The 18,824-nt window shown below is 39.5% G+C and overlaps 1 protein-coding gene across 1 annotated transcript in view; it reads left to right on the top strand.

Moving 5' to 3' along the window:
* LOC150090874 (uncharacterized) overlaps positions 1-18,824 on the top strand; it is a 628,907-nt gene that overhangs the window by 63,294 nt on the left and 546,789 nt on the right. The window lies entirely within an intron of this gene.

Genomic DNA, 18,824 nt, shown 5'->3' with positions numbered 1-18,824 from the left:
ACCATCATCAATATCATATATAAATACAGAAAATAATAATGGATCCAACACTGAACCCTGAGGGACTCCACTAATAACATTAGTCCACGATGAGCAGTGTCCATTGATTACCACTCTCTGTCTTCTCCTCCTCAACCATCCCTTTATCCCTAGCAGCAATTTGCCTCCAATGCCACACTGCTACAACTTGTGCAGCAGTCTTCCGAGTGCAACAGTATCAAAAGCCTTTCTAAGATCCAAATATATAATATCAAAGTTATTCCCTGCATCCAGTTCTTTTGTGACTGCATCATAGTATCCAATCAAATTGATCAGGCAAGACTTTCCCTTAACAAAACCATGCTGTGGTGTCCGAGCTATAACTGAAGTCTTGTCTAGATGATCTTACAGTGCTTCTTTAACCAGTGCCTCCATTAATTTTCCTGGAACAGAAGTTAAACTCACAGTTCTATAATTACTTGTATCAGCCTTTGGTCCTCCTTTGTGAATTGGGGTCACATTTGCACATCTCGGTCTATGGGTACCTCCCCTGAGTCCAAAGAAGCTCTCATAATTATGGCTAAGGGTTTGCTTACTTCCTTTGCTGCCTGCTTTAATATAACTGGATAGATCCCATCCACCCAAGGTGCTTTTTTATGTTTATCCTCAACAATTTCTCCTCCACTTTCCTCTCGGTTATTACAAAATCATCTAGCTCACTGCCAGAGTTTACTTCACCTCTGGCATTCCCCTTCCTGAATAACTCCTCATGTGTGAATGTAGATGCAAAATACTCGTTTAATTTGTTAGCCACCTGAGCAGGATCCTCAACTGTTGAACCATCAATATCCAGTGGACCAATCTGATTCATCTTTTTCCTTCTAGAGTTTACATAGGTAAAGAACTCTTTTCTGTTTTTCTTTGCATCCTTTGCCAAGGATTTCTCATAATCTGCCTTTGCCTGCCTAATCTCATTTGTGACTTGGTTACAGACCAGCTTATATCTATCATAGGCTTCCATCTCTTGTGTCAGCTAGGCTGACACAAGAGATGGAAGCCTATGATATTAATTTATATGTATCCCATTAATTTTTCTTCTCTGCCATATGTATCATTAGTTCATCTGACATCCATTTTGGCCTAAACCTTGAACAATATTCTTAGTTGGTATGTAAAGCCTAGTAGCTTCCAAGATAAGTTCTCTGAATGCTTCCCATTTCGAATTTTTTGTTGGTAACATCATCAGTTGGTCCCACTGTATAGAATTTAAATACTGTCTCAGACCATCGTAGTTGCCTTAACGCAAGCAAAAACCCTTACTTTACTCCTGATGGTAGTTACCTCTTTGAGTAAATCCCACTTCAGCACACTGTGATCACTGCCACCTAGTGGTTCCTTTATCTGCAGATTCTTAATGCATGAAGAATCACTATTGATAATCAGATCAAGAGTATTACTCCCTCTAGTTGCCTCCAAACATGCTGATGTAGAAAACAATCATCCAATAAATCCACAAAAGCCTTGCTAGTGTGCGTCACCAATCTACAAATTCCAGTCAATATCTGGGAAATTAAAATCTCCCATTATAAAACTCTCTGATTTACTGGCCCACTCTATTTCCCTGTACAGTTTCTTATTATACTCATCAGAGTCATTAGGCCTATAGTACACTGCTACTCTCAATTTTGATCTCCCAATGCTTATGTTACACCAAACTGACTCAACACTGTACTGTCCGGCGATGTCGACTGGCTTCACTTCCTTGGATTTTATGTGTTTCTTAACTAATAGCATAGCCCCTCCTCCCTTTCTATCATGTCTATCCTTTCTGTACACATTGTACTCCCCAAATTCCAGTTCTGCATTCCTAATATCTGTGTGACACCACGTCTCTGATATCCCAACAATATCTGCCTTTGATGTTTTGAGGAATACCTCAAATTCATCAAATTTATTTACCACGCTCCTAGCATTGGTGTATACGCAAGTATACATGCACCTGCTCCTATTCTTAGCTACCCTAACACAACCCATTTGTTTTCTTGTACTGCAATGACTCCCAGCACTCTCTGAAATAGCCTGCATCTTGTTTTCCAGGTTGCTGCTCATTCCAATAGCAGCAGTGCAAGAATCACTTTCATCTCTGCCAGTGGCTACTGTTAATCTATTAGTCCTTGTATCTCCTGAAGCTAGCAGTTTTCTGACCCACTTAACAGTGCCTCGATAGCATCAGCGAATATTCTTGCACGCTTTCTATTTAAGTGTATCCCATCCATGTAGAAGCAGTCTTTTCTGTTAACAAGTATAGACCAGGCTGAAAAAAAATACTATCCCTTGAGCCTTTCACAATCTTTCCAGGGCCGAATTGATCGACAAGGCTCTCATCATATACTCTCTGTCGTGTGTGGGCAGAATTGCAGACACTTACAAATTCAACCCTAATTCACGGCTTTTTTTCAACAGTGACCTGTACTTGTTAAGTAATTCTGCCAGTCTCCTACTCTTAATATCATTAATGCCAACTAATAAACTAATAATGTGTACAACTATATCACTATATCACCTTTTGTGCCCTTAAAAGATGATGTCAGCTCTACAATGTCATCATCCTTTGCACCTGGCAGACATACCCTGGTCCTGTTCCACCTATAAAACAATAAAAACAATTTCCAGTTGCGTTCCTGCTAGTGGAATCTGTTATGAACTGGTAGTAAACTCGATCTAATTGCATTTACGATAATACCGATAGCTGAAATTTTACGTTATTATGGTGAAATGCGTTTTCCCTTCACTGATATAAAAAAACATAAATACAAAGGGTGCTAGGAAAGTTTTGCAATACAGCTTTGTTTATTTAATTTTTTCAAAGTAATTTCCTCTACATTCAATACACCTCTCCATCCTCCGAAACCAATCTTTAAACCAGTTCTGCCAAGTTTCCCTAGGGAGTAAAGCACACTCATTGTCCCAAGCCCGTAGAAGGTCCTCATCACTGGAAAACCGCCTCCCTTTTAGCTTCATTTTCACATGCGGGAACAGTGCAAAGTCGCAGGGAGCAAGGTCTGGACAGTAGGGAGGGTGCTCGAGAAGTTTCAGTCCTGTCGTGGTCAAATATTCGGTGCAGGCTTTGGCGCGGTGAGCTGGAGCATTTTCGTGATGGAGGTACCAGGTGTCCATTCTTGACTTTGGCCGCAGGTTCTTCATAGATCCAATGACTTTAGGCAGGCATTGTTCAGTACACCACTTAGCTGTGACTGTCTTCTGCGTGTCCAAAACGACACGTTCCACAATTCCACTCGATTTGAAAAATACAGCTATCATTTTCTTCTTTACAGATCGGGATTTTCTGACAATTACGGGTGTGTCGTCATCATCAAAGACCCAAACTTTGTTTTGAGCCTTGGTCGGCAGATCGTAATAGTACAGCCAAGTCTCGTCACCTGTCACGATGTTGTTCACATACCGAGATTGTCCCTTATCAAACTTTTTTAACATCTCCCGGCACCAAGTCACACGTCGTGTTATCTGCTCTTCAGTCAGTTGATGCGGCACCCAGAGAGAACAAAGTTTCTTCACGTGCAAATGATCTTGCAGAATCGAACGAATTGCTGGTGCATTTAGGCCCAAAGTATCCTCTATCTGTTGGTAGGTCACTCGCCTGTTTTCGTCAAGCATTTTCCTCACAGCAGTAACGTTTTCCTCCGTAACTGACGTTCGTGGCCTTCCCGGCCTCTCAGAATCCTCCAGAGTGAAATTTCCCCTTTGGAATTCTCTGTACCACCTGAATATCGTTGTACGATGTGGACCATCATCATCTAGTGCAAGAGTCATTTCTTCTAAGCACTGGTCTATGGTTAAACCACGCACGAAATTATACCGCAAAACTGTCCTTATCTCATTTCGTGACCACGATGCCATCGCAAGCACTTTACACTCTCACTACTAATGAATAACTGAGCCCATCGACTTGGCGCGGCCGCTACTATGCACGTATGAACATGTCTCAACATGCAGCGACAAGCAGCTTCCTGTGATTCATTGTTGCGTCATATTGCAAAACTTTCCTAGTACCCTTTGTACATTTTCAGAATCTTCTCTTCATTCCTATTGTGTTGCGTTTAGTTGGGGTGATTCTGGTCCGACTGCCATTTCTTGTAAACACAAAGGCGAATTGTGCATAAGCGAATTCGGTTCGTGTTATATACGATATCGTTCCCCTATTTATAAATCGTGTATGATCGAATTCGTGTAGTGTAAACACGTGTTATACGAGGACTGACTGTACGTATATGTTTATATACTATATATGTACGTACATGTTTATATCATCATCATTCTACTCTTCCATTTGGCACGGGTTGAGTCCCTATTTAGATCTCGTCCTCCATTGTTGTCTATCTTTTGAATCTTGCATCATTTGTTTATAACTCTGAAAGCCTTTGTTTTCCTTTAGGCATTGGAGCCATTCTCTTTTGGGTCTTCCTGGTGGTCTATTATCTCCAATTCTTCCTGTCAGTACTACAATAGGCAGCCTGTGTTGTTTCATCCGGTTCACATTTCCAAACCACTGAAGTTGTGTTTTTTAGATCTGCTCTACTATTCTGCATTTAAAATTTTGATCTCTCCTTACTTGTTCATTAGTTTCATGTTTTCTCCAATTGGTTTTATTGATTTTTCTTAGACATGTAATTTCAAATGACATTATTTTTTGCCTTTTTTTCTTATTTATTCTCCAATTATCTGATCCATAAGTTTCTGGGGTATGATGACAGTTTCATATAGTTTAATTTTTAGACTATTTGAGATTTTATTGCTCTTCCATATGTTTTTGAGTTTGTTCATGTTTGTCCATCCGATGTTCAATCAGTGATTAATTTGGTCAATTTTGCTTAGGTTTCCAGTTATTAGGCAGCCCAGGTATACAAATTTTTGTACGTGTTCTGTTTGTTGATTTTGGATGTTTGTCTTCTATGTTTTTTCCGATTTGCATTATTTTGGTCTTGTTTATATTAATATTAATTCTATAATTGTTGCTTGCTTTATCGATGTTTGTTAATATTTCTTTTAGTTGTTCTTTGGTTTCTGTTAAAATCACAATATCATCTGCATATTTTATGTGGTTTATATTTTTTCCATTTATTATTGTTCCTCTTTTTTCTTCAATTGATTTCATTACTTCTAGGTAGGTATTAAATAGATATGGAGATAAAGGTCATCTATGCATGACTCCTTTCTCTATTTCAAATTTCTCTGTTTTAAGATTGTTGAATTTTACTATTGCTCTTGTATTTTTGGCCATAAACACTAGTACGAGGCCACTACAGATTTTCCCAGGTAAGAATTTTTGACTCAGTCCGCCTCTGTTTATCAATATTCCTTTTATTTTTCTTCCTGAATCTGTAGTATCTTCACTAGGACGCTTCCTTTTCACACCTTTTAATTATTTGTCGAGGTAAAAGAAAATTGTGCCTCCGTAGCCAGGTGGGAAGGAGCAGCAGTGCGTAGCATACGCTTCTTGATTAGACCAGGGTTCGAGCCCATCACCACCAAATATGGAGGATGCGGAAAGGTCAGGAAATGACCACCGCATATTCCCGGAGCAATATGGCCTTAGTTGCTAATGCTCCTAAAAACCGAATAACAAACAAATATAACAAAAGAAAATCACTCCCTCCTAATTATTTATAAACACGATTCTTTCATGATTAAGTGGGATTTTTTTGTAGTTGCTTCATTAAATTTTCTCTGTTTACAGAGTCAAATGCCTGCTTGAAATCGATGAAGCACAGATAAAGAGGTTTCTTCTTATTCCAATATTTTTCTGCAGTGATGTTTAGTGTGAATATTTGATTTATTGTTGATCTGCCTTTTCTAAAACCTGCATGTTCTTCCCGTATTGTTTTAAGTATCCTAATTTGTAAGATCCTTATAAATATTTTATATATATGGTTTAAAAGGGTAATGGGTCTATAATTCTGACAATTTTCTTTATCTCCTTTTTTGTGTATTATTCCCTTTTTCCAGTCTTCTGGTATATCACCTGTAAATAAAATTTAATTAAACAATTGTGCGAGGTGTTTTAACATTGCATCGCCTCTGAATTTCCATAGTTCTGATTGAATACCATCATTTCTGGGTGCCTTGCCATTCGTCATTTGGCTAATTGCTTTCTGAACTTCTTCTTTTGTTATTGAGGGTGCTTTATCTCTTCTATTATCTACGGCGAGAGTGTTTTTTCCTTCCCCCTTTGAACAGGGTTTGATAATATTCTTTCCATATTTTTTAAATTTCTTGCGTGTTTCCTGTTTTATATTGTTTTTATTTTTCATCGTCAGTGTTTTCGGGATGTATGTTTTAGAGAGTTCCTTTATAACCTGGTAAGTTGCTTTAGAGTCGTGATGTTTATTTGCTTCTTCGCACTGCTTTGCTCTGTCTTCCAGCCATTTCCTTTTAGCAGATTTACATAGGTTGTCTATTTTGTTTTTTAGGGCTTTATATTTTTCCCTTTTGTCTTAACTATTTTCTTTGTTTAGGAGGATTTTCATTTTTTCCCCCGTCCATACATTCAAAATTTCTGCTGTAATCCAAGGATGTTTTGGTTTTGTTCCAAACGTTTATCAGGAAAAATTGATAATTAAAAGGACATGAAAATTACAGTACGATAAAAAATTATTTCCTGATATTGTTACTTAGTAGTAATGTTTTTGGAATCAGAACAACAAAGTAAGTATATTAACGCACAGTTTATTAAGCATAAATTTATTATTCAAGTATATAAAAAATAAGTAAAAAGTAAAAAATAAGTAAAAATTAGTAAAAAAAAAAAAGTAAAAATTAGTAAAAAAAAAAAATAAGTAAAAATAATTTCATAATAGAGTTTTTATAGAATATTCCAAATTTTATTGAGTTCTCATCCAACACACTATGCCGACTTCTTACTGTTTGTGTCGTGTTGCTGAATGACGTTTCCGAAGCAGCCATGAATCGACATATTTTGCTGGATCGAAGCAGGTCAGCAGTGGGCCACAATTTTAAGAAACAGTAGTGAAGAAACTGTTTTTGTCATCAACGAAGCTCTGGTTGGGCTGACGATCAGATTCATCTGTGAAAATCCTCATTCACATTCACTTGATGAAATTGGTATCGTACTCGGAGCGTTCATCAAATGCTCTTCAATTTTTCCAAAACCTGTCTTTTCGATTAGGTATTCCTGAAATGGATGAATTGTATCTTTTTCATTTAACTTAAGCCTAATCGACTATTTTCTAAATTCATTCTCACTAAATTCCAACATTTCATGTTTAGAAGGTTTGTTTAATACCTTTGTTGTCCTCATTTTCCTTCTCTCGTCATTGATATTGTCACTAGTTCTTAAATTTGATGTTTTGGTTCGAGAGTAGCCTGTGCGGCCGCAGCTATTTTGCAGCTCCTGGAGAAGAGAAGTTTTTTCTGATTTATTTTCTGTTTTATTAGCTTAAATTGCCATATTTACTTATTTTCTAGAGTAGTTTTATATTCCTAGTTACGATACTTAGTTTAAAGTTTAACTTGATAGAGATTTTGTGGGTATTAGTATCGGTAACGGTATCAAATCCACTTGTTACAAATTGCAGCTCCGTTGAACGAGAGGTTTTTAACTGTATTTAGCCGATTTATTAACCAATTGTTATATCAAATTATTATCTATAAGTAGCTATAGACCTACTCAGGGTCCTTAGTTTATTCTAAATTGAGACAGCAAGATTTGGAAGTTAATCAATACTTAAAAGAGTCTGTAGAAGTACCGTTCGTAATTACCGCCATTGTAACACGATACAGCATATCCGGAATTCGATAGCATTAGCTTTGTATAGTATAGTGCATAATATAATATTGCCAATTAATCAGAAAGTCTATTAATCTTGTTAAACTTCATTGTCAATTAAATTGTACTTTTAACTATATATATATATAACGACTTAGAGTACAAACGTAACAAATAATTAATACATAACTTGATATGGAAGTTATATAAAGGGAACTCGTAGATAACACTCGATACTGAAAAATAAATATAGCGTTATAACTGTGTTAGGATACAAGTTTAAGGTTTTAATTTTGTTCTGAAATTGTAATTTTATTGACATTAAATCGAAATCATGACTCAGACCAGAGCAGCAAAGCAAAAGGCTCAAGCTAGTGGGAGTGCTGTGGCTTAGGAGAGAACTGAGGGGGGCAGTTGCCCTCTGAATCACAGCCTTTTAAGATGCACTGTTTGCTTGAAGTTTGCGGAGCAATCGGGTACGGGACATGATACTGCCATGGGGGATGTCTTTGTGTGTGCACGATGCAAGGAGTGCAAGGAATTTAGGCGACAACTCAGCGTTGTTATAGGCCTATATGAGACCTTGAAGGACAGGGTGGATGCCCCCGAAGGAAATAAATTGAGGGGCCCATCAAGCTCTCAGCTGCCCACATCAACGCCAGAGCTTGCACTTGGTCATCTTGCAACACAGAGGCAGCCCCCAAGGCAGAATGCGCTGGTCCCACATTGTTGGTGACTATTGTCAGGGAAACGGGGAACATGCTTTGTAAAAAGGATAGGTGGAACAGGACCAGGGTATGTCTGCCAGGGGCAAAGGTTGATGACGTTGTAGAGTGGATATCATCTTTTAAGGGCACAAAAGGTGATATAGTTGTACACGTTGGCACTAATGATATTAAGAGTAGGAGACCAGTGGAATTACTTAACAAGTACAGGTCACTGTTGAAAAAAAGCCATGAAGTAGGGTTGAATTTGAAAGTGTCTGCAATTCTGCCCAGACACGATAGGAGGGAGTATATGATGAGAGCCTTGTCGATCAATTCAGCCCTGGAAAGATTGTGCAAGGCTCAAGGGGTCGAATTTTTTTCAGCCTGGACTGTACTTGTTAACAGGAGAGAGAGAGAGATTGCTTCTACAGGGATGGGATACACTTAAATAGAAAGGGTGCAAGAATATTTGCTGATGCTATCGAGGCAGTGTTAGGTGAGTCGGAAAACTGCTAGCTTGGGGGGAGACAAAGACTAATAGATTAACAGTAGCCACTGGCAGAGGTGAAAGAGATTCTTGCACTGCTTCTATTGGAATGAGCAGAAGCCTGAAAAACAAGATGCTGGATATTTCGGAGACTGCTGGAAGTCATTGCGGTACAAGTAAACACATGGGTTGTGTTAGGGTAGCTAAGAATAGAAACAGGTGCATGTATACTTACGTGTACACTAATGCTAGGAGTTTAGTAAATAAATTTGATGAATTTGAGGTATTGCTCAAAACATCAAAGGCAGATATTGTTGGGATATCAGAGACGTGGTGTCACACAGATATAAGGAATGCAGAACTGGAATTTGGGGAGTACAACGTCTACAGAAAGGATAGACAGGATAGGAAGGGAGGAGGGGTTATGCTATTAGTTAAAAAACACATAAAATCCAAGGAAGTGAAACCAGTCGACATCGATGGACAGGGCAGTGTCGAGTCAGTTTGGTGTGACATAAGCATAGGTAAATCAAAATTGAGAGTAGGAGTGTGCTATAGGCCTAATGACTCTGATGAGTATAATAAGATACTGTACAGGGAAATAGAATGGGCCAGTAAATCAGAGAGTCTTATAATGGGGGATTTTAATTTCCCAGATATTGACTGGAATTTGTGGGTTGGTCACTCACACACTAGCAAGGCTTTTGTGGATTTATTGGATGATTGTTTTCTAAATCAGCATGTTCGGGAGGCAACTAGAGGGAGCAATACTCTTGATCTAATTATCAGTAGATATGATTCTTCATGCATTAAGAATCTGCAGATAAAGGAACCACTAGGTGGCAGTGATCACAGTGTGCTGAAGCGAGATTTACTCAAGGAGGTAACTACCATCAGAGGTAAAGGGAAGGGTTTTTGCTTTCGTAAAGGCGACTAGGGTGGTCCGAGACAGTATTTAAATTCTATACAGTGGGACCAACTGATGATGTTACCAACAGCAAATTCAAAATGGGAAGCATTCAAGGAACTAACCTTGGAAACAACCAGGCTTTACATACCAACCAAGAAATATTGTTCAAGGTTCAGGCCTAAATGGTTGTCAGATGAACTAATGAGACATATGGCAGAGAAGAAAAATGCATGGGATACATACAAATTAATGGGTGACATGGAAGCCTATGATAGATATAAGTTGGTCTGTAATCAAGTCACAAAGGAGATTAGGCAGGCAAAGGCAGATTATGAGAAATCCTTGGCAAAGGATGCAAAGAAAAACAGAAAAGAGTTCTTTACCTATTTAAACTCAAGAAGGAAAGGGATGAATCAGATTGGTCCACTGGATGTTGATGGTTCAACAGTTGAGGATCCTGCTCAGGTGGCTAACAATCTAAACAAGTATTTTGCATCTACATTCACACATGAGGAGTTATTCAGGAAGGGGATAGGTTAAGTAAACATTGGCAGTGAGCTAGATGATTTTCTAATAACTGAGAGGAAAGTGGAGGAGAAATTGTTGAGGATAAACATAAAAAAGGCACCCGGGGTGGATGGGATCTATCCAGTTATATTAAAGGAGGCAGCAAAGGAAGTAAGCAAACCCCTAGCCATAATTATGAGAGCTTCTTTGGACTCAGGGGAGGTACCCATAGACTGGAGATGTGCAAATGTAACCCTAATTCACAAAGGAGGATCAAAGGCTGACACAAGTAATTATAGACCTGTTAGTTTAACTTTGGTTCCAGGAAAATTAATGGAGGCACTGGTTAAAGAGGCACTGTAGGATCATCTAGACAAGAATTCAGTTATAGCTCAGACACATCATGGTTTTGTTAAGGGCAGGTCTTGTCTGACCAATTTATTATTATTTATTATTATTATTATTATTATTATTATTAGCTATATGATGCAAGGAAGCCCGAGGCTTATGCTGCACCAGCCAAAAAAAATTCCCGAGTTACCCTAAGAGAGAGAGAGAGAGAGAGCGAGAAGTAGAATGGAATCACCAAGAAAGAGAAGAATGATGATATCCAGCTCAGGACCCTGGGTGTGCCAAGCCCATACTCACCAGATGTGAGCCCCTGGGGTTATTGGATACTATGATGTAGTCACAAAAGAACTGGATGCAGGGAATAACTTTGATATTATATATTTGGATCTTAGAAAGGCTTTTGATACAGTTGCGCATGGAAGACTGCTGCACAAATTGGAGCAGTGTGGCATTGGAGGCAAATTGCTGCTATGGATAAAGGGATGGTTGAGTGGCAGAAGACAGAGAGTGGTAATCAATGAACACTGCTCAACGTGGACTAATGTTATTAGTGGAATTCCTCAGGGTTCAGTGTTGGGTCCATTGTTGTTTTCTGTATTTATAAATGATATTGATGATGGTATATCAAGCTTAATGTCCAAGTTTGCAGACGATACAAAAGTTGGCAGGGTTGTTAAGGACACTACTGACGCTATGCTGCTGCAACAGGATCTGGAAAGGTTGAGCAGATGGGCTGAGAGGTGGCAAATGAAGTTTAACATTGACAAATGTGGCGCCTCCGTAGCCAGGTGGGAAGGAGCAGCAGTGCGTAGCACATGCTTCTTGATTAGACCGGGGTTCAAGTCCGTCACCACCAAATACGGAGGATGCGGAAAGGTCAGGGACTGAGCACCGCATATCCCGGAGCAATATGGCCTTAGTTGCTAATGCTCCTAAAAAAAAAAAAAAAACCAAACCAAACATTGACAAATGTAAAGTACTACATATGGGAAACAGTAACCCCAGATCAACGTATGAACTCTGTGGTACTACGCTGACAGTGGTAGAGAATGAAAAGGACCTGGGGGTAATTGTGCAGGCAGATATGAAGTTCTCTGAGCAGTGCAGACGAGCTGCAAGAGTAGCTCATGGTGTCTTGTCAATGATATACAGGAATTTTTCTAGCAGGGATAGGGATGTGATTATTCCCTTGTATAAGGCATTGGTCAGGCCACACCTTGAGTACTGTATACAGGTCTGGAGGCCTCATTTCAAGAAGGATGTAGAGCTGCTGGAACGAGTACAGAAAAGGGCAACAAAATTAGTGAATGGAACAAAGGGTTGCTCTTACGAAGAAAGGCTTAAGCTTTGCAAATTACAGAGTCTGGAGACTAGGCATCGGCGAGGTGATCTGATAGAGGTGTATAAGGGTTTGAATGGCTTGAGCATGCTCAATGCCGATGGGATTCTTCCTCTTGCTCGGAATAATCACCCGAGAGGGCATAAATTCAAATTGAGGAAGGACGAATGTCGGATAGATGTGCGGAAATTTGCCTTTAGCCAGCGGGAAGTTGGTTTGTGGAATAGACTTCCATCACTTGTTGTTGAAGTTGATAGCCTAAACAAATTTAAGGCTCAGCTGGACAGGTATTTCGAACGAACGGAGGGGTGAAATGGGAGTAGTGGTTGTGTTTTTTTTTTTTTTTTTTTTTTTTTTGGCTGATGCTGAATAAGCTTGCTTTCTTGCATCATATGTCTCTACTAATGCTAATGCTAATTTGAATTTTTCTTTTTATTTTTTTTTTTGATACTGTCCAAAATGTCGGTGTCATTCGGATATTCAGCTGCTGTGACCACGTTAACATAGACAGGGAAAATGTGGATAATGCACTTCTGCAAAACAACAGATGATTATTTGTCGGGGTAAAAGAAAATCACTCCCTCCTAATTCTCGAACGGGGCCCTTTCAGTTGATTCCCAGCAGTGTCCAACCTATAGCCTGCGCAGAAAGTGAATGAAAACACATTTTAAATTTTGCTGATTATCAAAAAATTATCATTAAGTGAGCATTTAAAGGCAAAAGTTAGTTATTTTTATGAGAAACAAAAGAAAGTCATGTTTTTATAATTTTAATAAAATCTAAAAAATAAATTAGTGACATAGATTTGTTACACAATAAAAGTATTGGGAATTTGCATTTTTTATATATAACCTGAAATTAAAAAAAATGGTAACATGAAAAGAGAAACATTTCATTTTACATGTAACAAGATATGGAAAAAAATGTAAAGCACTAATTTTTCTCGAATCACTTAGTGCGGCCCCCAAAAGAATTCTAACTTTGAATATGCATGCCCCTTGTACCAGAAATGGTTGGACACCACTGCAGTAGAAGGTGAACCAGATCTCATTGGGAATACTCCTTGATCTGCTCACTATTGACCAGTGCGACTTCTCCATATATGGGACAGGTGGTCGGATAGGTTTTACTAAGTTACCAGTTACCACTAAGTTGTAGAATGGTAATCCCTTTAGCTCTCTCAATTGTTGCTTAGCAGCAGCACTAATTTCCTAAATTGCCCGAAGGCCAAAAGTGCGAACAGTGTGTATGCAGTTAAGTCTTTCCTTAGTTATATTAAAATTTTTTTGGCTCAACTGAAACTGTTTTAAATGTAATTTCCAAGGGGATTAAAAAAAAAAAAAATCGCTCTAAAAGGAGTTCGTTAAACAGAGGGTCCAATTGAGTAATTTAGAATTCTAAAAATGGTTATAAACTTTTATATAGTAGATATCTTAACAATAGACAGTGAGATGCAAATTTAGTTAAGTAACTTTAAGCTTATTTGAAAAGTAGGAAAACATGGGAAAAAATTTAATTGATATTACAAATTTCGAAGTGTACTGCATCCAAATGTCACTGTTAATAAAGGTGCCGGTATTCTGTACCGTTGCGTACCGTCTCAAAAAAAAGTATTGTTTATATGTATATATATACAGGGTGTCTCAAAAATACACGGCATAACTTCAGGAATGAGTTCCTCATATGTAGACAATAAAAATATTTTATATCAACATAGTTCCGGAAAAGCTTGGTTTCTGAGTTTTGAAGGTCTGTCTTATGACACTTAACTGTTCACATCACCTTATAGTAATTGTTCAAAATGTCCACCTTCTGCCTGAATACAGGCCTCACATCGATGTCTCATGGACTCACAAAGACGATGCCAAATTCCTGGAATGTTTCGTATTGTCTCACAACTTGCCACAATTCAATTGCGGAGAGTTTCCACATCATCTACCGTAGTCGAATATACCAATGACTTTAAATGGCCCCACAAGAAGAAATCTAGTGGGTTTAAATCAGGTGAGCATGGAGGCCAGGCAGTCGGTCCACCTCTACCTATCCACCAACCAGGAAACCGTCGATTCAGGTAATTGTGGGTTAGGTGGCTGAAGTGTGTGGAGTGCCATAGATCACGAAGTGTGCTTGTTGACGAATGTTCAGTGGTGTGTCGTCCAATAAATCAGGCATGTTGTTTTCCAGAAAGTTTCTGTACACCTGCCCTGTGAGTTTGTTTGGAAGTATATGGGCCCCAAATAACTTATCACCAAAAACACCCATCCAGATGTTGAGGCTGAACCACTGTTGGTGATGTGATGGAAGAATTGCATGTGGGTTTTCCTCAGCCCATACATGCTGATTGTGAAAGTTTTGGATTCTGTCTCGTGTGATCTGTGAATATCACTAAGGCAAGAAAGTAAGGAGTTGTACCACACTGCTGCAAGAACCACTGGCAGAACATTACTTGTGCAGGGTGATCTTCTGGTGACAAGGCCTGTACCCGTTGCAGATGGTAAGGATACAGTTGGTGTTCTCGCAGCACTCTCCAAATAGTCGAACGTTGAACAGCCAGTTGCATTGCTGTTCTGTGTGTGCTGATTCCAGGAGTGGCATGCACAACATCCAAAACCTCCTCCTCTACTTCAGGAGTCGTAGATCTTGGTCATCCTCTGTCGGCAGCACGAGGTGCAAAGGTCCCATGTTCACAAAAGCGGCAATGGATACCTTCAATTGTTTTCCTGTGTGGACACCTTCGTTCTGGGAACCTTTCGTGGTACAAACGACGAGCCTTCAGAGCATTGCCGTCCATCAAACCTTATATAAAGTGCATATCCGCTTGCTCTTGATTTGAGTACATGGTCGGAATGGAAAACCACCAGATTCTGTCAGTACTTTGTGATGAAGGAAATCACCTGCAGGAGATAAGACATTCCGGTTAATAACTCGGGAACCACACTTTTCCGGAACTAAGTTGATATAAAATATTTTTATTGTCTACATATGAGGAACTCATTCCTGAAGTTATGCCGTGTATTTTTGAGACACCCTGTACAGTGGAACCTCTATATTTGTCAGCCCCTATATTCGTCAAATCCAATATTTGTCACATTTTTTCGGCAAAAAAATGCTCCGATATTCATCCAAAAATCCAATATTCGTCACGAAACGTCATCCTAGCCTCGTGCAATTGCCCGTGCAGTCAGCCAGCCCCATGCGATAGCCCAGCAATCTGCCTTGTGCGATCGTTCAGTGTGCATCACCATTTTCTCTTTGAAATTGTTTTTAAATTTTGCAATTTTTTTGCAGTTATTTTTGTAAAAAGAAGTGACCATTGCCCCTAAAAAGTGTAGTGAAGAAAAACAACCAAAAAGGAAAGCTGTGAGAACAACAGTTGAGTTGAAAAAAGAAATCATTGCTAAGTTTGTGGAATGCATGTTTCCAACTTAGCATTAGAATTTAACATGTCGAGAACTACGGTAAGCAGCATAATTAAAAATAAAGAAGCAATTAAAGTGGATGATGTGGCAAAGGGTGTAAAAATTTTCTTGCTGCTAAAAAAAATCACAAATATATGAAGACATGGAAAATCTTTTATTAGTATGGATTAGTGAAAAGCAAATGGCTGATGATAGTATTTCAGAATCTATCATCGGCAAAAAAGCAAGGCAGTTATATGATGACCTGCAGCAAAAGAACCCAGGAACCGGTGGTGATTTCATGGCAAGTAGGGGCTGGTTCGAAAAATTTAAAAGGCGAACGGGCATTCATAGTGTAGTTAGGCATGGAGAGGCTTTAAGCTCGAATGCAGAAGATGCTAAAAAGTTTGAAGATTTCAAAAACTATGTAGACACTGAGGGATTTATCCCTCAACTCTTTTAATTGTGATGAGACGGGCCTATTCTGGAAAAAAATGCCTAGAAGAACCTATATCACAAAAGAGGAAAAAGCATTGCTCGGACACAAACCAATGAAAGACAGATTAACACTCTTGCTGTGTGGTAATGCTAGTGGGGACTGGAAAATTAAACCGTTGCTCATTTATCATTCAGAAAATCCGAGAGTATTTAAGAACAATATATCATAAAAAGTAAACTAAATGTGATGTGGTGGAGGGCTAACAGTAAGGCCTGAGTAAAAAGACAGTTTTTCCTGAAGTGGATTCACGAAGTGTTTACCCAAGTGTGAAAGCTTATCTAGAAAGTTATAATTTACCTGTAAAGGTCCTCTTGGTTTTGGACAATGTTTCTGCTCATTCCCCTGGCTTGAAAGGCGATTTGGCCGGGGGATGCACTTTATTCACATTATTAAATATCTACCACCAAACACAACTCCTCTAATCCAACCCATGGATCAGCAGGTCATTGCCTGTTTTAAAAAACTTTATACAAAATCCCTGTTTCAAAGGTGTTTTGAAGTGACGTCGGAAACAGAACTTACATTGAGAGAATTTTGGAAAAATCACTACAATATCTTCCATTGTTTGAGGATAATTGATAAGACATGGGGGAAAGTGTCTTCCAGGACAATGAACTCAGCCTGGAGGAAATTGTGTCTAGAGTGTGTGTCAGAAAGAGACTTTGAAGGTTTTGGGTCAGAGCCTGTTGTTGATGAAATTGTCTCTCGGCAGGTCCATGGGATTGGAGGTTGATAGTGAGAATGTAGAGGAATTGGTGGAGGACCATAGAAGGGAGCTCACCACAGAAGAACTGTTGGACCTTCATAAAGAATAGGAAGCTGAAGCAGTGGAGGAAATTTTATCAGAGGAGGATGGGTCAAGTAAAGGCAGCATCCCAACTGCTGACATTAAGGAAATGCTGTCCAATTGGGTCAAAACGCAGAGTATGGTCAAGAAGTGGCATCCGAACATTGCTGTAGTTAATCAAAATATAAATTCATTCAATGATGATGTGATTGGTTACTTTCGAAAAATTTTAAAACACGGACAGAAGCAGACAACATTGGACAAGTTCTTTGCTAAATCGAATGCTAGTGAATCGTCGGGAAAGGGACAAAAAAGACATTGATCACCAGAATTGGAGTTACCGTACCTGATGTTTTAATGGAAGGTGACTCCCCTTCTAAACAATACATAATTCCTTTCCTCCTCTTCAGCTTCTGCCATCATCGCTCCTCAGTAAAGATAAAGTTCTGGTTAAATTTTTATTTATTTATGTATCAGATTCGGGGCTGGGAACAGATTATTCCAATTTTAGTTAATTCCTATGGAAAAAATTGATTCTATATTCATCTGATTCAGTATTCATCCATCCCTCAGGAACGGACTAATGACGAATATAGAGTTTCCACTGTATACAGGGTATCTCAAAAATATTTGTACAAACGTTTAAGGGAGGTAGGTAGCATCTAAAGGAATGTAAATCTAAAGAATGTGAATAGGAACCCATAACCGGAAACATCACCGTAAATCGGTACACGGCGCTGTTCATCCGTTCGTGAGATGGAAAATTTCTGGTTTACTCATTCAAGCAGTAGTTGCCGCACGAAGAGCATGCATCAATATATGAACTGTGAGGTGGCAGACATGCACCTAGTGTATGGATTAGCAGAGGGCAATGGACGAGCCGCTCAACGAATTTATGGAGAATGCTTCCCAGACAGACATGTACTGGACCACTGTTTGTTTGCATGTGTGCACCAAAATTTGTGCTGGATCATTTAGAGGTAACAGGAGTAGTGCGGGCAGACCACGTTCGATGCGAACTCCCGCCATGGAAGAAAGTGTGTTGAATGCCGTCCAGAATAATCCTACTACCAGCACACGTGCCGTTACCTCTGCCTTAGGAGTGTCTCGTTGCAGTGTACAGCGTTTCTGGCACGACGATTCCTTACACCCCTTTCATCTCCAAAGGGTTCAGTTACTGCTCCCCCAAGATCATCCTGCAGTGTTGCTTTTGCGCATTGGTTTCTCCAAGAAAGTGTTCAAGACTTGAATTTTCCAGCCTATGTTTTGGTAACGGATGAGGCTTATTTCACTCAGGAAGGCTTATTCAATCAGCACAATGCTCATGTGTGGGCTCACGACAACCCACACGGTGTGGGCCCCTCATGCGGCACAACATCGCTTCGCAATAAATGTGTGGGCAGGTATGGTCGGTGACTGTTTAGACGGCACATACCTGTTACCATCCTGCATAAACTCCGCTAAATATCAGATCTTTCTTGAACAAGTTCTACCAGGGTTGCTTGACGATGTTCCAGCAAATGTGAGACGCAACATTTGGTTTCAACATGACTGGGTGCCTGCCCATTATGGAAGGTGTGTTCGTGACCATTTGAACAGGCGTTTTGGATGTCGATGGATTGGATGTGGTGGACCCGTTGCCTGCCCCCGCCCCCATGCTCACCTGATTTATCGAACCTTGATTTCTTTCTGTGGGGGGCCCTCAAATCTATCGTGTATGAATCGCCTGTGGAGGCGGAAATGGATCTCGTGGTGAGAATCGTCTGCACTGCTGCTACTGTCAAAGAAACTCCAGGCAGGTGTGTTTGACCGTGTCCGCCAATCCATGCTGCGTCGGCGTCACGCATGCATCGCGTCTCATGGTGGAACCTTTGAGCATCTGTTTTAACATTATGAAATGCATCCATCTTGTACTCCATTGTTAATATTATGTCAAATAAATGTTTGCCACTAATTACTGTCTTGTCATTTCTGCTTCTTGTGCCTCTGCTACTACTTTCCCGTGGTATTTCAGGTTATGGGTTCCTATGTGATTCACGTGGTACCCATTTGCTGT

The sequence above is a fragment of the Mastigoproctus giganteus genome, chromosome 1, assembly GCF_048544385.1.
Source record: "Mastigoproctus giganteus isolate SK-2022 chromosome 1, ASM4854438v1, whole genome shotgun sequence".
In the NCBI taxonomy this organism is placed as follows: Eukaryota; Metazoa; Arthropoda; class Arachnida; order Uropygi; family Thelyphonidae; genus Mastigoproctus; species Mastigoproctus giganteus.
Note: the sequence above shows the minus strand (reverse complement) of the source record. Positions and strands in the feature narration are given on the sequence as shown.